The sequence below is a fragment of the Staurois parvus genome, unplaced genomic scaffold (assembly GCF_062004578.1).
Source record: "Staurois parvus isolate SC_StPar_1 unplaced genomic scaffold, SC_StPar_1.0 ptg000147l, whole genome shotgun sequence".
NCBI lineage: Eukaryota > Metazoa > Chordata > Amphibia > Anura > Ranidae > Staurois > Staurois parvus.
In genome coordinates, this window is record NW_028317943.1 from 20,523,899 (window position 1) to 20,542,132 (window position 18,234).

The window sequence follows — 18,234 nt, forward strand, 5'->3', positions numbered from 1 at the left end:
ATGTCTCCAGTAGACTAAGGGAATGGGGTTACAGTCCATATCAACAGGGCGATAGTTATTGTGCCCAAAAAAACTATTTACCAGAGCTAATTTGCTCTGGTAAATAAAAAGCTACCGAAGAAGACAAAGAGGGAGCCCTATTAATGTGGTAACCCTGTTACATTTGTAACATTTTTGCAAGGATATAAACATATCAATATTATTTACAAATATTTACCAGTCCTGTCAGGAGATAAAGATTTTCCAGCAGATGTGCAAACTCTTTGGGAGATGTATTATCCCCAAGACTCTTCACTTCCTCTACCTTAAACAATACTTGGCTCAGCACTGTTGGTGCTTTCCACTGTGGTCTTAAAACGTGTAGATACTGTAGTAAACACAACAGCAATCACAATACTGTAATCTCCCGATCCACTGGGAAAGAACATTTGTTTATTAAGGGCGGGGCCAAAAATGTAATTTATTGATTTCACTGCGTGCATGATACATTATGTTGGTTGCATTTCTAGGTCTCCCCGCATTAGGATTGGTGAGCATTATAATGGGGTCAATAATATGGAGGAAAGAAATGTATCTCAGGGCATTTTAAACATGTACATGCAGGTGCTAAGCAATCCTTTTCCTTCTGTGGGATAGGGTTAAAAAAAATCTCTTCGTGGTGGTGATTTCCACTGAAAGTTGGTAGATAGGGAGGTTTGGTGGATTTTCATCCTAGGTATTAAAAGTCCAGTTGGTATGAATTTAACATGGGATGTGGATCTCTTTTTAAAATGTACACTGCTCAAAAAAAATTAATGGAACACTTTGAAAACACATCAGATCTCGATGGGGAAAAATATTATGCTGGATAAATATACTGATATGGACTGGGTAATGTGTTAAGAATGTAAGGATGCCCCATCGTTTGATGGAAATGAAAATTATCAACCTACAGAGGACTGAATTCAAAGACACCCTGAAAATCAAAGTGAAAAAATGATGCCGCAAGCTAGTCTAATTTGCTGAAATTTCATTGTAGCAACACAAAAAGGTATTCAGTAGTTTGTATAGCCCCCACGTGCTTATATGCGTGCCTGACAACGTTGGGGTATGCTCCTAATGAGACGACAGATGGTGTCCTTGGCTATTATCTCCCTGATATGGACCATGGCATCACTGAGCACCTGGACAGTCTGAGGTGCAGCCTGGCGGCCGTGGATGGACAGAAACATGATATCCCAGTGTTCTATTGAATTTAGGTCAGGCGAGCGTGGGGGCCATTTAATGGTATTCTTTCATCCTCCAGGAACTGCCTATATACTCTTGCCACATAAGGCCGGGCATTGTCGTGCACCAGGAGAAACCCAGGACCCACTGCACCAGCGTAATGTCTGACAATGGGTGCAAGCATTTCATCCCGGTACCTAATGGCAGTCAGGGTTCCAATGTCTAGCCTGTAGAGGTCTGTGTGTCCCTCCATGAATATGCCTCCCTGGGCCATCAATGACCCACCACCAAAACGGTCATGCTGAATGATATTCAGGCAGTGTAATGTTCTCCACGGCTTCTCCAGACCCTTTCACGTCTGTCACATGTGCTCAGGGTGAACCTGCTTTCATCTGTGAAAAGCACAGGGCGCCTGTGGTGGACCTGCCAATTCTGGTGTCCAATGACAAATGCCAATCGAGCTCTATGGTGTTGGGCAGTGAGCAGAGGACCCACTAGAGGACACCGGGCTCTCAGGCCACCCTCATGAAGTCTGTTTCTGATTGGTCCGAGACATTCACATCAGCGGCCTGCTGAAGGTCATTTTGTAGGGCTCTGGCAGTGCTTATCTTCCTCCTTGCACAAAGGAGCAGATACCTATCCTGCTGATGGGTTAAGGACCTTCTACGGCCCTGTCCAGCTCTCTTAGAGTAATTGCCTGTCTCCTGGAATCTCCTCCATGCTCTTGAGACTGTGCTGGGAGACACAGCAAACCTGGCAAATTCACCTATTGATGTGCCATCCTGGAGGAGTTGGACTGCCTGTGCAACCTCTGTAGGGCGCAGGTATCGCCTCATGCTACCAGTAGTGACACTGATTCTAGCCAAATGCAAAACTAGTGAAAAACAGAAAAGATGAGTAGGGAAAAAATGGCAGTGGCCTTCACCTGTAAAATCATTCCTGTTTTGGGGATCATCTCGTTGCCCATCTAATGCACCTGTTGTTAATTTCATTACCACCAAAACAGCTGAAACTGATTAACAACCCCCTCTGCTACTTAACTGACCAGATAAATATCCCAGGAGTTTAATTGACTTGATGCTGTACTCTGATTAAAAAGTGTTCCTTTAATTTTTTTGAACAGTGTATTAGACATCCTATGGACTCATTTGTCTTTTTCCTATCCTCTTTTGTTTTCCCCATCTCTTTAGGTATTGATTTATTGTGAGGATTTGAGTTTTGGATCCGCCATTTATATTATCAAACCTGTATCAATCATTTGGTCCTTGCTCATATTGTTTTTAATTATGTAATTGTGTTACTTGTTCAGACCCATCCTCTTTTGGATGGAGATTTGTGTATGCGCATATATATATATATATATATATATATATATATATATACACACACACACAGACACTGCTCAAAAAAAATAAAGAAACACTTTGAAAACACATCAGATCTCAATGGGGAAGAATGTCATGCTGGAAATCTGTACTGATATGGACTGGGTAATGTGTTGGGAACATAATTATGTCCCATCGTTTGATGGAAATGAAAATTATCAACCTACAGAGGACTGAATTCAAAGACACCCCGAATATCAAAGTGAAAAAATGCAGGCTAGTCCATTTTGCTGAAATTTCATTGAAGCAACACAAAATGGCAATCAGTAGTTTGCATGGCTCTCACGTGCTTATTTGCGTGCCTGACAACGTTGGGGCATGCTCCTAATGAGACGACGGATGATGTCCTTGGTTATTTCCTCTGAGATCTGGACCATGGCATCACTGAGCACCTGGACAGTCTGAGGTGCAACCTGGTGTCCTGGGGTATTTCCTCCCAGATCTGGACCAGGGCATCACTGAGCCACAGCTGAGGTGCAACCTGGTGGCATCGGATGGACAGAAACATGATATTCCAGAAGTGTTCTATTGGATTTTGGTCAGGCAAGCGTGGGGGCCATTCATTGGTATATATTCCTTCACCCTCCAGGAACTACGTGCATACTCTTGCGACATGAGGCCGGGCATTGACGTGCACCAGGAGGAACCCAGGACCCAGTGCACCAGCGTAGGGTCTGACAATGGGCTCAAGGATTTCATCCCGGTACCTAATGGCAGTCAGGGTGCCATTGTCTAGCCTGTAGAGGTCTGTGTGTCCCTCCATGGATATGCCTCCCCAGACCATCACTGACCCACCACCAAAACGGTCATGCTGAACAAAGTTACAGGCAGCATAAAGTTCTCTGTTGCTTCTCCAGACCCTTACAAATCTGTCACATGTGCTCAGGGTGAACCTGCTCTCATCTGTGAAAAGCACAGGGCGCCAGACGAATCGAGCTCTATGGTGTCGGGCAGTGAGCACAGGGCCCACTAGAGGATGGCAGGCCCTCAGGCCACCCTCATGAATTCTGTTTCCGATTGTTTGATCAGAGACATTCACACCAGTGGCCTGCTGGAGGTAATTTTGTAGGGCTCTGGCAGTACTCATCCTGTTGTTCCTTGGACAATGGAGCAGATACTGGTCCTGTTGATGGGTTAACGACCTTCTATGGCCCTGTCCAGCTCGCCTAGAGTAACTGCTGTCAGGTTTCAATGGTAGTGAGGCCTTGTAGGTTGCCAACTCGGGGTTCCCCAGGGCACAGAGTCTAAGCCCCAGACTGCTTCTTCATCAGGGCCCCTGATGGTGGGGATGGACTTGTAGCAAGCTGACACCAGGTCGCTGCCCCCAGGTACACCCAGCTGAGGATGCAGAGACTACTGGCATGAGCAGAGTGCTTTAGCATTAGACAACAGGAAATCCAGCAAACAAGCCAGGACGGGCAGAAAACAAGCACAGTCGGTGGACAAAGCTGGGATTGGTATATGGATAGTCAAACACAGGATACAGGAGTAGCAACAAACGGGAGCTCAGAGATCTAAGAAGTTGCTCAGGCAAAGTGGGCTAAACTGAGCAAGTCTTATATAGACACGCAAACTAAGAAGGGCCAGGAAGTGAGGGAAGGAAATAAAACCCAGAGAATAGCAGGTGTTCCTCGCTCCAGCGCTGCAGTCTTCCCGCGGCAGCTTCTGTGACAGCCGAGTGCCCACTGCGCATGCCCGAGAAGCGCTGCACTTTGTGAATGGTCTGGCGTCTTTTGGGACACATGACAGATCCCAGAAGGCTCCGGGCCATTCACAAAGCGCAGCGCTTCTCGTGCATGCGCAGTGGGCACCTGGCTGTCACAGAAGCCGCCGCGGGAAGAAGGAAGGACAACTCCGCAGAAGTGGGAGCGGGTTCCTGTCAAATTCAGGTACCCGTTCCCTCTCCCTCCTCAAAGGTCCGCAGTCTCTGGTCATACCCTGCACTTTCTGCAGTCTCTGGTCATTCCCTGTACTATGTCTGCAGTCTCTGGTCATTCCCTGTACTATGTCTGCAGTCTCTGGTCATCTCCTGTACTGTGTCCACAGTCTCTGGTGATCCCCTGTACTGTGTCTGCAGTCTCTGCTCATCCCCTGTACTGTGTCCGCAGTCTCTGGTCATCCCCTGTACTGTGTCCGCAGTCTCTGGTCATCCCCTGTACTGTGTCCGCAGTCTCTGGTCATCCCCTGTACTGTGTCTGCAGTCTCTGGTCATCTCCTGTACTGCGTCCGCAATCTCTGGTCATCTCCTGTACTATGTCCGCAGTCTGTGGTCATCCCCTGTACTGTGTCCGCAGTCTCTGGTCATCCCCTGTACTGTGTCCGCAGTCTCTGGTCGTCCCCTGTACTGTGTCCGCAGTCTCTGGTCATCCCCTGTACTGTGTCCGCAGTCTCTGGTCGTCCCCTGTACTGTGTCCGCAGTCTCTGGTCATCTCCCGTACTGTGTCCGCAGTCTCTGGTCATCTCCCGTACAGTGTCCGCAGTCTCTGGTCATCCCCTGTACTATGTCCGCAGTCTCTGGTCATCTCCTGTACTGTCTGCAGTCTCTGGTCATTCCCTGTACTATGTCCAGAGTCTCTGGTCATCCCCTGTACTATGTTCAGAGTCTCTGGTCATCCCCTGTACTGTGTCTGCAGTACATTGGTTCAGAATATTTTTTTTCTTGTTTTTCTCCTCTAAAACCTAGGCGCGTCTTATGGACAGGTGCGTCTTATGGAACATTGATACATTAAAGTAAGTGTCTCTAACCTTTATGTCCACTCATATATTAAGTTATGGAGTTATAAAATATGCTTAATATGTTGATGGTTAATTAGATAGATATTTGATAGATGTCTTCATCTTTAATAGACGTTCAGTGACTTTAGGAGGAGTGAGAGTTTCTGTATATGTAGACTCTATTATTTCCACTACCATAATATGGGTTGTGCCTTTAAATTCATATTGTGTGAAGAGAGGAGTTTAGGATTTAAATAGCCAAGCAAGTAAGAAACCCAATGGTCTAGACAAAGCTGAATGAGTACATCCATTGGCAAAATAAAATATGTTGACATCACAACATCAGTGACAGCACACATGGCCCCTTGTTACACATGGGAGCTAGATCTGAAATCTTTTAGATGGTGGTGTCACGAACCTGTGGTAGTGAGCCCTTGTAGACCACCAACTCGGGGTTCCCCAGGGCGTGGAGTCTAAGCTCCAGCCTGCTTCTTCACCAGAACCCCTGTCGGTGGGGATGGACTTGCAGCAAGCCGAGGTCAGAACAGGTGGAGATCAGCACAGTGGACGAAGCCGAGGTCGGTGCACGGATAGTCAGATACAGGATACAAGCGTAGCAACAGACAGGAGCTCAAAGAACTAAGAAGTTGCTCAGGCAAAGTGGGCTAGATTGAGCATGTCTTATATAGACAAACAAACTAGGAGGCGGGCCAGGAAGTGATGGAAGGGAAGGAAATAAAACCCAGAGGATAGCAGATGATGTCCATACAGTGAAGGAAATATGTATTTGATCCCCTGCTGTTCTTGAATGTTTGCCCACTCACAAAGAAATGATCAGTCTAAAAATCAAATGGCAAAATCGAATAGCAACAAAAAAATTCTCACCCAAGATTTGACGGTACATTACCCCGTCCATTGTCCCTTTGATGCGGTGCAGTTGCCCTGTCCCCTTAACAGAAAAACACCCCCAAAGCAGAATTTTTCCACAACCATGTTTGACAGTTGGGTCTCATCTAACCACAACACTTTCAACCAGTCCTCCTCTGCATCAGTCAGATGTTCAGTGGAAAACTTCAGATGGGCCTGGACATGTGCTTTCTTGAGCAGAGGGACCTCGCGGGCACTGCAGGATTTCAATCCTTGTCGGCGTACTGTGTTACCAATTGTTTTCTTGGTGACTGTGGTCCCAGCTGCCTGGACATCATTGACAAGATTCTGACATGTAGTTTTGGGATGATTCCTCACTGTTCTCATGATCATTGACACTCCATGAGGCAAGATCTTGCATGGTGCACCAGACCTAGGGAGACTGACAGTTGTTTTGTGTTTCTTCCATTTTCTTCTCACCAAGCTGCTTGGCGATAGTTTGGTAGCCCAGTCCAGCCTTGTGTAGGTCTACAATCTTGTCCCTGACATCCTTGGACTGCTCTTTGGTCTTTGCCATGGTGGATAGTTTGGAATCTGATTGTTTGATTGCTCCTGTGGACAGGTGTCTTTTATGCAGGTAACAAAATTAGACTAGCAGCACTTCCTTTAAGAGACTGCTTCTAATCTCAGCTTATTACCTGTACGAAACACACCTGGTAACCAGAAATCCTGCTGAATGGTAGCGGATCAAATACTTATTTACCTCATGAGCATGCAAATCAGTGCATAATTTGTTAGACATGCATTTCTTTTGAGGATTGAACTCATCAGAAAGCGATTGATTTTTAGAGCCATTCGGATCCAGCACACTACAAGCAATAATTTTGTTCCTCCTTTCATCTTTAATCAATGTTAATGGGTAGGAAATTTGAATAGATCAGTAATAAAGTCCGAGTATGGGAAGAAAAGTGAGTACAAAGAAAGAAGAGAGAGCGAGGGAAGAATAGAAAGTGAGATGAAGATTGCAAGAGTAGAAGAGAAGGCGAAGAAAGAAGGGAAGGCAAGGGAAGAAGAGAGAGGGTGAGGAAACAAGAGAAAATGTAAAAGATATTGAAGGGAAGAATAGAAAGTGAGACAAAGAGAGAACAGGAAGAAGAGATGGCAAGGGAAGAAGAGAAAACGAGGGAAGAAGTGAGCACAAAGGAAGAGGAGTGGGTGAGGAAAGAAGAGAAAATGTGTAAAAGATAGCAAAGGGAAGAATAGAAAGCGAGAAGAAGAAAGAACAGGAAGAAGAGTAGGTAGGGGAAGAAGAGAAAACGAAGGAAGAAGTGAGTGAAAAGGAAGAAGAGAGGGAGAGGGAAGAATACAAAGTGAGATCAAGAGAGCAAAAGAAAAAGAGGGGGCAAGGGTAGAAGAGAAGGCATGGGAAGAAGAGAGGGCAAAGAAAGAAGGGAGGGTGAGATTAGAATGGAAAGCAAAAAGGTAGCGAAGGAATAAGAGAGGGAGAGAGAAGAAAAAAAATAGACACGCGGGAAGGAGAGATTTAGGGAAGAATAGAAAGTGAGAAGAAGATAGCGAGGAAAGAAAACAAGGCAAGGGAAGAATAGAAGGCGAGGGAAGACAATAGTGCAAGGGAAAAATAGAAAGCAAAAAGAAAATAGAAGAGAAGGCATGGGAAGACAAAAAAGCGAGAAGAAGATAGCAAGGTAAGAAGAAGAAGAGGGAAGAAGGGAAATTGAGTTAAGAAGAGAGGGTGAGGGAAGAAGTGAAGGCAAGGAAAGAAGAAAGCGTGAAGAATAGAGAGCGAGGGAGGAATAGACAGCAAACAAAAGGAAGAGCAGTTGGAGTGGGAAGCAGAAAAAGCAAGAATAATCTAGCTAGTGATGAAGAGTGGGTGAAGGAAGAATAGAAAACAAGAAGATATAAGAGTAAGAAGAGAAGGCAAGGAAATAAGAGAGGGCAAGTGAAGATTAGAATGCAAGAAGAATGCAAAAAGGAAGAAGAGAGGGCAAGGGTAGAAGAGAAGCTGTGAGAAGAAGAGAGGGTGAGGGAAGAAGAAAGGGAGAGGCAAGAAGAGAAGGTGGGGGAAGAAGAGAAGGTAAGGGAAGAAGATCGGAAGTGAAAAGAAGACAGCTAAGGAAGTGGGAAGAATAGAAAGCGACAGAAGATAGCAAAGGAAGAAGAGAAGACGAGAAAAGAAGAGAAGGCTAGTGAAGAAGAGAAGGTGAGGGAGAAAGAGAGTGAGTGAAAAAGAGATACGTGGGAAGAAGAGAGGGCAATGGGAAAAAGAGAAAAGAATAGAAAGCGATAAGAAGATAGCAAAGGAAGAAGAGAGGACAATGGAAAAAGAGAGGACAATGGAAAAAGAGAAGTAGAGGGAAAAAAAGAAGGTGAAGGAAGAGAATGAGGGAAGAATAGATAAAAAAAAGATAGTAAGTAAGAAAAAAGGGCATTAGAAGAAGAAAAAACAAACAAAATACAGTGAGATGAGAAAAGAAAGTGGACAGAAGATACAAAAAGGAAGAAGAGTAGGCGAGGAAAGAAGAGAGGGTGTAGGTAGAAGAGAAAGCAATAGAAGAAGAGAAGGTGAGGGAAGAATAGATGGCAAAAAAAAGATAGCAAAGGAAGAGGAGATCGAGTGGGAAGAAGAAAAAGCAAGTATAATATAGCAAGTGAAGAGAGGTCGAGGGAAGAATGGAAAGCGAGAAGAAGAGTAAGAAGAGAAGGCAAGGAAAGAAGAAAGGTCAAGTGAACATTAGAAGATGAGAAGAATGTCAAAAAGGAAGGAGAGGGCAAGAGTAGAAGAGAAGGTTAGAGAAGAAGAGAGGGCAAGAGAAGATGAGTAGGTGAGGGAAGAAGTGAATGAAAAATGTGAGGGAAACAGAGAACGAGTGAAAAAGAGATGCATGGGAAGAAGAGAGGGCAATGGGAAAAAAGAAAAAAGAATAGAAAGTGATAAGAACATAGCTGAGTGGGTGAAGGAAGAATAGAAAACAAGAAGATATAAGAGTAAAAATAGGAAGAAGAGAGGGCAAGGAAAGAAGAGAAGGCGACAGGAAAAATAGAAAGTGAACGAAGACAGAGAGGGAAGAAGAGGAGAGGGAGAAGGAGAGGGAAGGAGAGGAAAGAAGAGAAGGTGTGGAAAAAAGAGAAGGGAAGAACAGTAGGTGAGGGAAGAAGCGAATGTGAGGAAAGAAGAGAAGGTGAGGGAAGAAGAGAGCAAGGGGAAAAAAAGAAATCAAAGACTGCTAAAAAAGAAGAGAGCGTGGGAAGATAAAGTGAAAAAAGATAGCAAAAGAAGAGAGGGCTAAGGAGGAATAAGGGTTGAGGGTAGAATAGTTAGCTAAATGAAAATAGCGACATAAGAAGAGGGAATGGGAAGAAGAAACAGCAAGAAGAACATAGCGAGGGAAGAAAAGAGGGCAAAAGAAGAATAAAAAGCGAGAAAAAGATAGCAAAGGAAGAAGAAAAGGCAAGGGAAGAAGAGAGGGCAATAGAAAAAAGAGGGGGCAAGGGAAAAAGAATGGGTGTTGGAGAAAAGAGGGCAAGGGAAAAAGAGAAGGTGTGGGAAGAAGGGGGGTCGAGGGAAAAATAGAAAGTAAAAAGAAGATAACAAAGGAAGAAGAGAGGACATGGGAAAAAGAAAAAGGAAGAAAATGATAGCAAGGAAAGAAGAGAGGGCCAGGGAAGAAGATAAGGTAAAGGAAGAAGAGAGGGTGAGGGGGAAAAATAGAAAGTGAAAGGAAGAGAGAATGATCGAGGAATATAAAGAAAGGAAGATGGCAAAGGAAGAAGAGAGGGCAAAGATAGATAAGGAGGTGAGGGAAGAAAATATAGCAAAGAAAGAAGAGAAGGCGACGGGAAAAATAGAAAGTGAAAGAAGACAGTGAGGGAAGAAGAGAGGGGGAGAGAAGGAGGGGAAAGAAGAGAATATATGGGAAGAAGAGAGAGCTATCTTCTTCTCGCTTTTTATCCTTCCCTCACTCTCTGTTCTTCCTTCACTGTCTTCATTTCACTTTATATATTTCCCCTCACACTCTCTTCTTCCTTAGCTCCTTCTTTTTCATCACCTTCTCTTCCCTTGCTCTTTCTTCTTCTCCCTTTCTATTATTCGCTTGCCTTCTCTTCTTCCTTTGCTATCTTCTGCTCGCATTGTATTCTTCTCTCGCTCTTTCTTCTTCCATTGCTTTCTTCTTTCTTCCCCCAATTTCTCTTCTTTCCTTTTTTGTCTTCTTGCTTTCTATTACTTCCTCCCCTAATCTTCTTCCCTTGCTATCTTTTTTTACTTTTTATTCTTTCCTTGACATCTCTTGTTCCCTCGCATTCTTTTCTTCCCTCACATTCTTATATTCCCTTACTCTCTCTTATTCCCTCACATTCTTTTATTCCCTTACTCTCTCTTATTCCCTCACCTTCTCTTTTTCCCTCACATTCCTTTCTTCCCTTACTCTCTCTTATTCCCTCACATTCTCTTCTTCCCTTACATTCTTTTCTTCCCTTACTCTCTCCTCTTCCCTCACCTTCTCTTCTTCCCTCACTCACTCTTCTTCCCTCACCCGATGTCAGGAATCAAGGAGTGACCAGAAAGGTGTGGACTGACACAGGGAAACGCAGGTAATATAATAATTTATTATTAGCCACCCAGATATATATCTATATAAACGCACAGTGAACAAACCAACCTTCCACTAATCTTTAGGAGGTGCAGGAACACAGGCGTAGTCAGGGCTGGAGAGGTGGAACGGTCAGGCCGGCCGTAGGGTTCTGTAATGACCGTTTGGTGGTACCTCTAGCGGTCCTCAGGGCAGGATTCCCCAGGGCGCGGAGTCTAAGCCCCAGTCTGCCTTTTCACCAGAGCCCCTGATGGTGGGGATGGACTTGGCGCAGGACTGAGACCAGGTCGCGGCCCCTGAGTACACCTGCTAGTGGTAGAGGGATCCGCCAGAGGTATGTGCAGGTACGGCTGGATCCGTGCAGGATGGATGGATGGCAGAGTAGTTAGCGTGGTCAGACAAGCCGGGTCGGTAACGGTGGAGGCAGATCAGTACAGAGCAGCAGGCAAAGAGTAAACGGGTCACAAGCCAAGGTACAGCAACAGGAGGTCAAACAGCATAGGAGTAGGCAGAAGAATAGTCAGGGATGAGCCAGTAGTCAGGAGACGGTCAACAGAGATCAGGATCAAGCCGGGTCAGCAACGAAGCAGGAACACAGGATTTTTTTAATTCTTTTATTATAAAATTTCAAACAACAATTTCACAAAAATAATAGTTTTTTTTTCTCTTTTTCTTTTTTTTACAGATTCCATCATCATCAACCAAAAAGAAAACAGAATACCTCAAAGTCAAAAAACTGCAATATTTACAAAATCATACTAAAAATAAACAATAAACAAAACAATAAAGTAAAAAAAGCATTAACATTTACATCATGTGTCATGCGTTTTTTTTTTTTTTTCTTCAAATATATACAAAAAAAAAAAAAGGTACAAAAGGAACAAAAAAGGCATTTCCAGCATACATCAAACAAGCTTGCAATTTTCTCCATTGCATTCAGAAAAATGAAACTGTGCTTTTCCACTTGTAAGCTGTTTCTTTAGATGACAGAACTTTGTGAAATTGCAGACAAGGAGCAAAAAAACAAAAAAACAAAACATAACTATCCCTACAACTATACAAGAAAACACCTATTCTCGCCCTCACCATCCACCCCACCCATTCCGGTAGCTCAGAATGCCGCCTTAAACAAAGAAAAAACAAAGATGTTAGAAGCACAATAATAACACAGCATCACGTCATGAACAGTAATCCTCTTATATCTGTACCTCCCTGGGACCCCAGAAGGAAGACAGAAGAAAAAAACGATCGCCTCCCCTTCAGACTCCAGAAGTGTTGGTAAGACTTGGAACCAGATCATCGCAGCACTGCGGACCTCCAGAGGACGCAAGAAAGGCCATCAATAGACCTACTCTGCAATCCCCCTAAGCAGCAGTCCAATTCTTCCAACACCCAAATTTCCAAATCCTTTCGGCTTCTTCAGCCCCCAGTTTAAGCCGATCATAGTGACCGTAAGCATACAAACGACCACGGACCATGGCCGCACACTCATCAACACTCAACCATTCTGTCTTAAAAAAAACCAAATTCCTGACATCCCACAAACTCTCTTTCACACAACCCATCAACATCCATAGCACTCTCCCCTCTATCACCCCCACATTCCACAACCCATACAACATCATCTCATACGTCAACTTTCTAACTCCAGCCAAACCTTCTATCATCCTCTCCAACTTCTTCCATACCTCTCTAGCAAACCCACACTCCCAGAAAACATGGCACACGCTCTCACACCCCACACAACCCTCTCTCGGACAACGTTCGGTATCGGACATTCCTCTTCTCCTCTGAAACATTCTCACAGGCAAACATCCATGCACCCCCATCCATCCAATATCCTTCTGTCTATTATCCATCCCTTCCATACAAATGTTCTTCCACATTCGCTTACATTCACTAACAGTCAACCCACCAATCCATTCCATCTGTTCACTCTCAGCCAATACTTTCGACACTTTTTTACAGTCATTCCACAAACTCCTCTCAACATCCTTCATCCCCAATTTTTCCATCCCTCTCTCGATCCTGATGTAAAACCATGGAGCTCTAAAGCTAACAGGTCTACGCAAATCACTCTCACCCCATCCATACTTCCTCAAAACGCTCCCTCCAACATACCTCACCATACATCCACTTAGACTCTCCTTCTTACTAATCTTCACGCACATACCCACATACTTCACAAACAAAAATTTTTCCACATTCACCATACCTTTCCCACCATTCAACTTACATTTAACCACTTTCTCCCGTTTCAACTTTTCTGTGCGGGAGGACCAAAAAAACAGAAACATCATCCTTACCAATTTCTTCAGCACCCTGTCCTGGGCGGGGAACACCAGGTACAGAAATAGCAAGATTGGCAGGATCACAGCCTTCACCACTAATACTTTACCCTCAAAGGATAAGGTCCTTAGAGACCAAAAGTTCAATTTGGATTGCACTCTGCCCATCACGTCTTCCCAACTTTCACGCCCAAACAAATCACAATCAAACTTGACACCCAGCACCCTCACGCTCCCCTTACACATCTTCCAATCACACTGACCACTCATCCTCCATTCACCAAAAAACTTACATTCGCTCTTCTCCATATTCACCCTAAAACCACTTGCAGCACAAAAAACATTCAACAACAACTTTACACGCTTCAAACTCCTCTCATCCTTACATACCACAGTCACATCGTCCATGTATCCAATCACCTTCAACATTCTCCCTCCACTCCCGGGTACCATCAAACCTCTCACACATTTATCTCTCTCAAGCATCCGCAACAGAGGCTCAATCACACATACAAACAAGACAGGGGACAAAGGGCACCCCTGCCTCACACCCGCTCTTACTTCCACTCCCTCTGTCAACCACCCATTTACCTGCACTCTACTCATGATACCCGCATACAGACACCTAATCCACTTCATCATCCTCTTAGGCACTCCCATTCTTTCCAACACTCGATACATGAACTCATGCGCAACATTATCGTAAGCTTTTTCAAAATCAATCGTAACCACAGCCGCCCCTTGCTTCCTCTCCTTACTATCCCACAAAACGTCCCGCAAACATCCCAAACTTTCAGCAATCATTCGCCCTGGCACCGCACACACCTGTTCCTCACCAACCATCTTACCAATCACTCCACGCATTCTTTCAGCCAGCACTTTCGCAATTATCTTGTAGTCAATATTCAATAAAGATATAGGCCGCCAGTTTTTGAGGTCCTTCCTGTCGCCTTTTTTGTACAATAAAACTATCAAACCTTCTGCCATACTTTTGGATAATCTCCCACTCTCCAGCACAGTCACACATACCTCATGCACACGCTTCCCGATCACCCCCCAAAACGCACGATAGAACTCCCCTGGCAAACCATCCATACCTGGAGTCTTTCCAGTCTTAATCCCATTCAAACATCTTTCAACTTCACTCACACTCACATCCTCACATAAAGCCATTCTTTCCTCCTCATCCAACTTCTCCTCAACCTCACCAATCACTTCTTTTTCCACATTCTCATCTCTCCTTCTTACAGAAAACAACTCACTATAGAACTTCCGTACTTCACTGCATACCCTCTTATTCCCACTTATTTCACTCCCACTCTCATCCACCACACTAACAATCTCATTCTTCCGTCTATACACTTTCTTAAAGAAAAACCTTGTACACCGTTCGTCATTCTCTCTCACAACCATTCTGGCTTGTGCAATTATTGCCTTACCCTTCGCTTTCATAAAACTCCCAACCTTCACTCGTGCCTCTGCAATCTCGCTTCTCACATTCTCGCCCCATTCGCTTATTTCCAACAAATATGTCAACCGCTTCTGCCACATTCATACTCTTCACGCTCTCTTCTCACTTTCTCACACCCTTTCCTTACAAAAAAACGCTTAGTCATCATTTTTACCCATTCCCACCATTCAACTATACTTTCAAACTCCAATCGTTTTCTCTCCCATCTCTCAAACAAACTCCCATACTCTCTTCTCACATTCACATCATCTAGCAAATCCACATTCAGTTTCCACACTCCCCTACCATACACCTTATCTGACTCCATACTCACTTTGCATTTGATTCGGCCATGGTCCGTGAACGCTACTGGCTGCACCACAAAGGATTCAGGACTGAAGTCTCTGGAGACAAAAAGAAAGTCTATACGTGAGCTTGTGTTTCGGCCTTCAGCAAAAAAAGGTATGCCCCTTGTTTTTCCCAACATCAACCAATCCAAAATCTGAACAAATGTCTAATAAAATTTTACCCGACTTATCCACTCCGACGATTGGATAGAGGAATCAGAGTCTAACTCCAGACTTGGAAACTCCAGTATATTCTGTGAAGCAGGTAAGGACTCTTGACTCTCTTGCTTCCTCTTCAGGGTATCGCAGGACAAGTCCATCTCTTCAACTGTACTTATTGCCCCACCACCCTCTACCGCAGTAGCTAGCGGGGGCTCAACGGTCCCAACTGCCAGGACCCAATCAGCCAGACTTATTGCCCCACCACCCTCCACCACAGTAGCCAGCGAGGTTTCAACGTTCCCAACTGCCAGGACTCTATCAGCTGTACTCATCGCCCCACCAGCCTCCACTGCAGTAAACAACGGGGGCTCAAAGGTCCCAACTGCCAGGACCTGAGCTTCCACTGCAGTATCATCAGGCTTGGGCACCTCTGCCTGACCTGCCTCCTCCTTCTCTACAGGAACCTAAACTATTTCTGCACGGGTCACTCTCCTAGCCACCTCAGCATATGAGGGGGCCCTCCCACCAACCGCCCCACTGATATTGTGACCAGAGTCCTCAGAGGGCACATTCAGCCGGGGACACTGCCGGGCCAAATGCTCCTCGCTTCCGCACAAATGGCATTTTCTGCCCTCCTGGCACTCAGCCGTTTTATGTCCGGGACGATAGCAATTCCTACAGACAATTCCAACATCGCACTGATCCCGGGTGTGCCCAAAGGAGAAGCAGCCCCTGCAGAATTGCGGCTGCCCCGGGTACCAGAGCACGCCCCTATTAGCCCCTATGGAGAAAGCCTGAGGGGGGTGCATGCAGCCGCCAATGCCTCCATCATCCTTCTTAAGTTGAACATAGTAACGGCGGTGACCATTAAAGGTTCCCAAAATGTTCGTTTGGTTCACTCCAACCGACACAAATGAACAATATTTATGCAGAAAGGTCCTCACCTCGTCTTCTCGTACAAATGGATTGTACATTTGGACAGTCAATGGCATCCGGTGTTTGGACTCATTCCTCAGAAAAGAAATTCCCTCTAATTGCGGGTCATCAGCCTTTTCATTTCGTCTTAGCATACACGTCTGCAGGTCCGCCAGCCGAAAAAAGGTCACATCAAACATCCCGCTAGATGGGAAAGCTTGCAGACAAAAAATGCTTTCAATGGGCATTCCGAGTAAATCCATGATGATCTTTTTCTGGATATAATAGAGCCCGCAGTCAGCACGGCAACTCTCTGGAACTAACACCCGAATGGTGTTAGGGGCATCTGGTGGCACCGCTGCCATACTCCTACCGACACAGGACAACCCACTTCTCCCAACCCCGCAAGGGGAAGGTTCCGTGGGCGATCACAACTCTACAGGGTTCAGGCAGCACCACCTCCAATAACAAGATACAGGGCCCATGGGAAAACATACACCAAGGCCCAGAGCACAGGTCTGGTCATGCCTTATATACACCTTTCTACAATCAGCCCCAGGTTTGGCTGATTGTGAGCTTCTGGCTGCTAAGAGCACCCGCTGGTCAGCTCTGGTACTGCAGCCCACACGGCAGGTGAGTTCCACCACCAGTGCTGAGAGCACCCGCTGGTCAGCTCTGGTACTGCAGCCCACACGGCAGGCGAGTCCCACCACCAGTGCTGAGTCCATTCCTGACACCCTCTCTTCATTCTTTGCTTTTTTTCTCACTTTCTATTCTTCCTTTGCTCTATCTTCTTCCTTCACGGTCTTCTTTTCACTGTCAATTTTCCCCTTGCCCTCTCTTCTTCCCTCACCTTCTCTTCTTCCCCCATCCTCTCTTCTTCTTTCTCCTTCTCCTCTTCTACCCTTCTCCTTCTTTCTTTTCTATCTTCTTCTCTCTTTCTATTAATCCCTCACCCTCTCTTCTTCCTCTGCTTTTTATTCCTCCCATGCCCTCTCTTCTTCCTTTTCTATTTTCATTTTTCTATCTATTCTTCTCTCACTCTCTCATCTAGAGATAGCATTCTCTTCTTCCCTTGCCCTCTCTTCTTCCTTTTCTAGCTTCTTCTCGCTTTCTATTCTTCTTTTGCTCCTTTTTTTTCTTCACTGTCTTCTTTTCACTTTTTATTTTTCCCCTTACCTTCTCTTCTTCCCTCAGCTTTTCTTCTTGCTCTATCTTCTTCTTTTGCCCTATCTTTTTCCCCTTCCCTCTCTTCTTTCTACACCTTCTCTTCTTCTCTCACTTTCTCTTCTACCCTTGCCCTCTCTTATGCCTTTTCTACCTTTTCACTTTCCATTTTCCCTTGCCCTCTCTTCTATTTGCTATCTATTCATCTCTCACGCTCTATTTTTCCCTAGCCTTTTCTTCTTTCCTCACCCTCTTTTCTTCTTTTACTATTTTTTTCCCGCTTTCTATTCTTCTTTCACTCTCACGTCTTCCTTTGCTGTCTTCTTTTCACTTTTTTTACCTCACCCTTCTCTAATTCCCTTGCCTTCTCTTTTTCCCTTACCTTCTCTTCTTTCCTCACCTTCTTTTCTTCTCTTGCCTTCTCCTATTCACTCACCCTCTCTTCTTCCCTCTCCTTCTCTTCTACCCTTGCCATTTCTTCCATTTCTATCTTCTCGCTTTCTATTTTTCCTTCACCCTCTCTACTTTTCTTGCCTTCTCTTCTTTTTCTTGCCCTCCCTTTATCCCTTGCTTTCTCTTCTTCTTCCCTCACCCTCTCTTCCTCACTCGTCTTCTCCTTTTCCTTAGATTCTCTTCCCTCACCATTTCTTATTCCCTCACCTTCTTTTCTTCACTTGCCTTCCATTATTCCCTTCCTTTTCTATCTTCTCATTTTCAATTCCTCCCTCGCCTTCTCATCTTCACTTGCCTTCTCTTTTTCTTTCGCCATGTCTTCTACCCTAACCCTCTCTTCTTCCTTTGACCTCTCTTCTTCCTCTTCTATCTTCTCACTCTCTCTTCTTTTCCTCGCCCTCTCTTTTTCCCTCACCTTCTCTTCTTCTTCCTTCTCTTTTTCCCTCACCTTCTTTTCTTCCCTCGCTCTAACTTCTTCCCACACCTTCTCTTCTTTCTTTGCCCTCTCTTCGTCCTTCACCCTCTCTTCTTCCTTCGTTATCTTCTTCTTACTTTCTATTCTTCCTTTGCCCTTTCTTCTTCCCTTGCTATCTTCTTGCTTTTTCTTCTTCCCCCACCCTCTATTTCTTCACTGTCTTCTTTTTCTTCTTTTCGGTTTCTATTTTT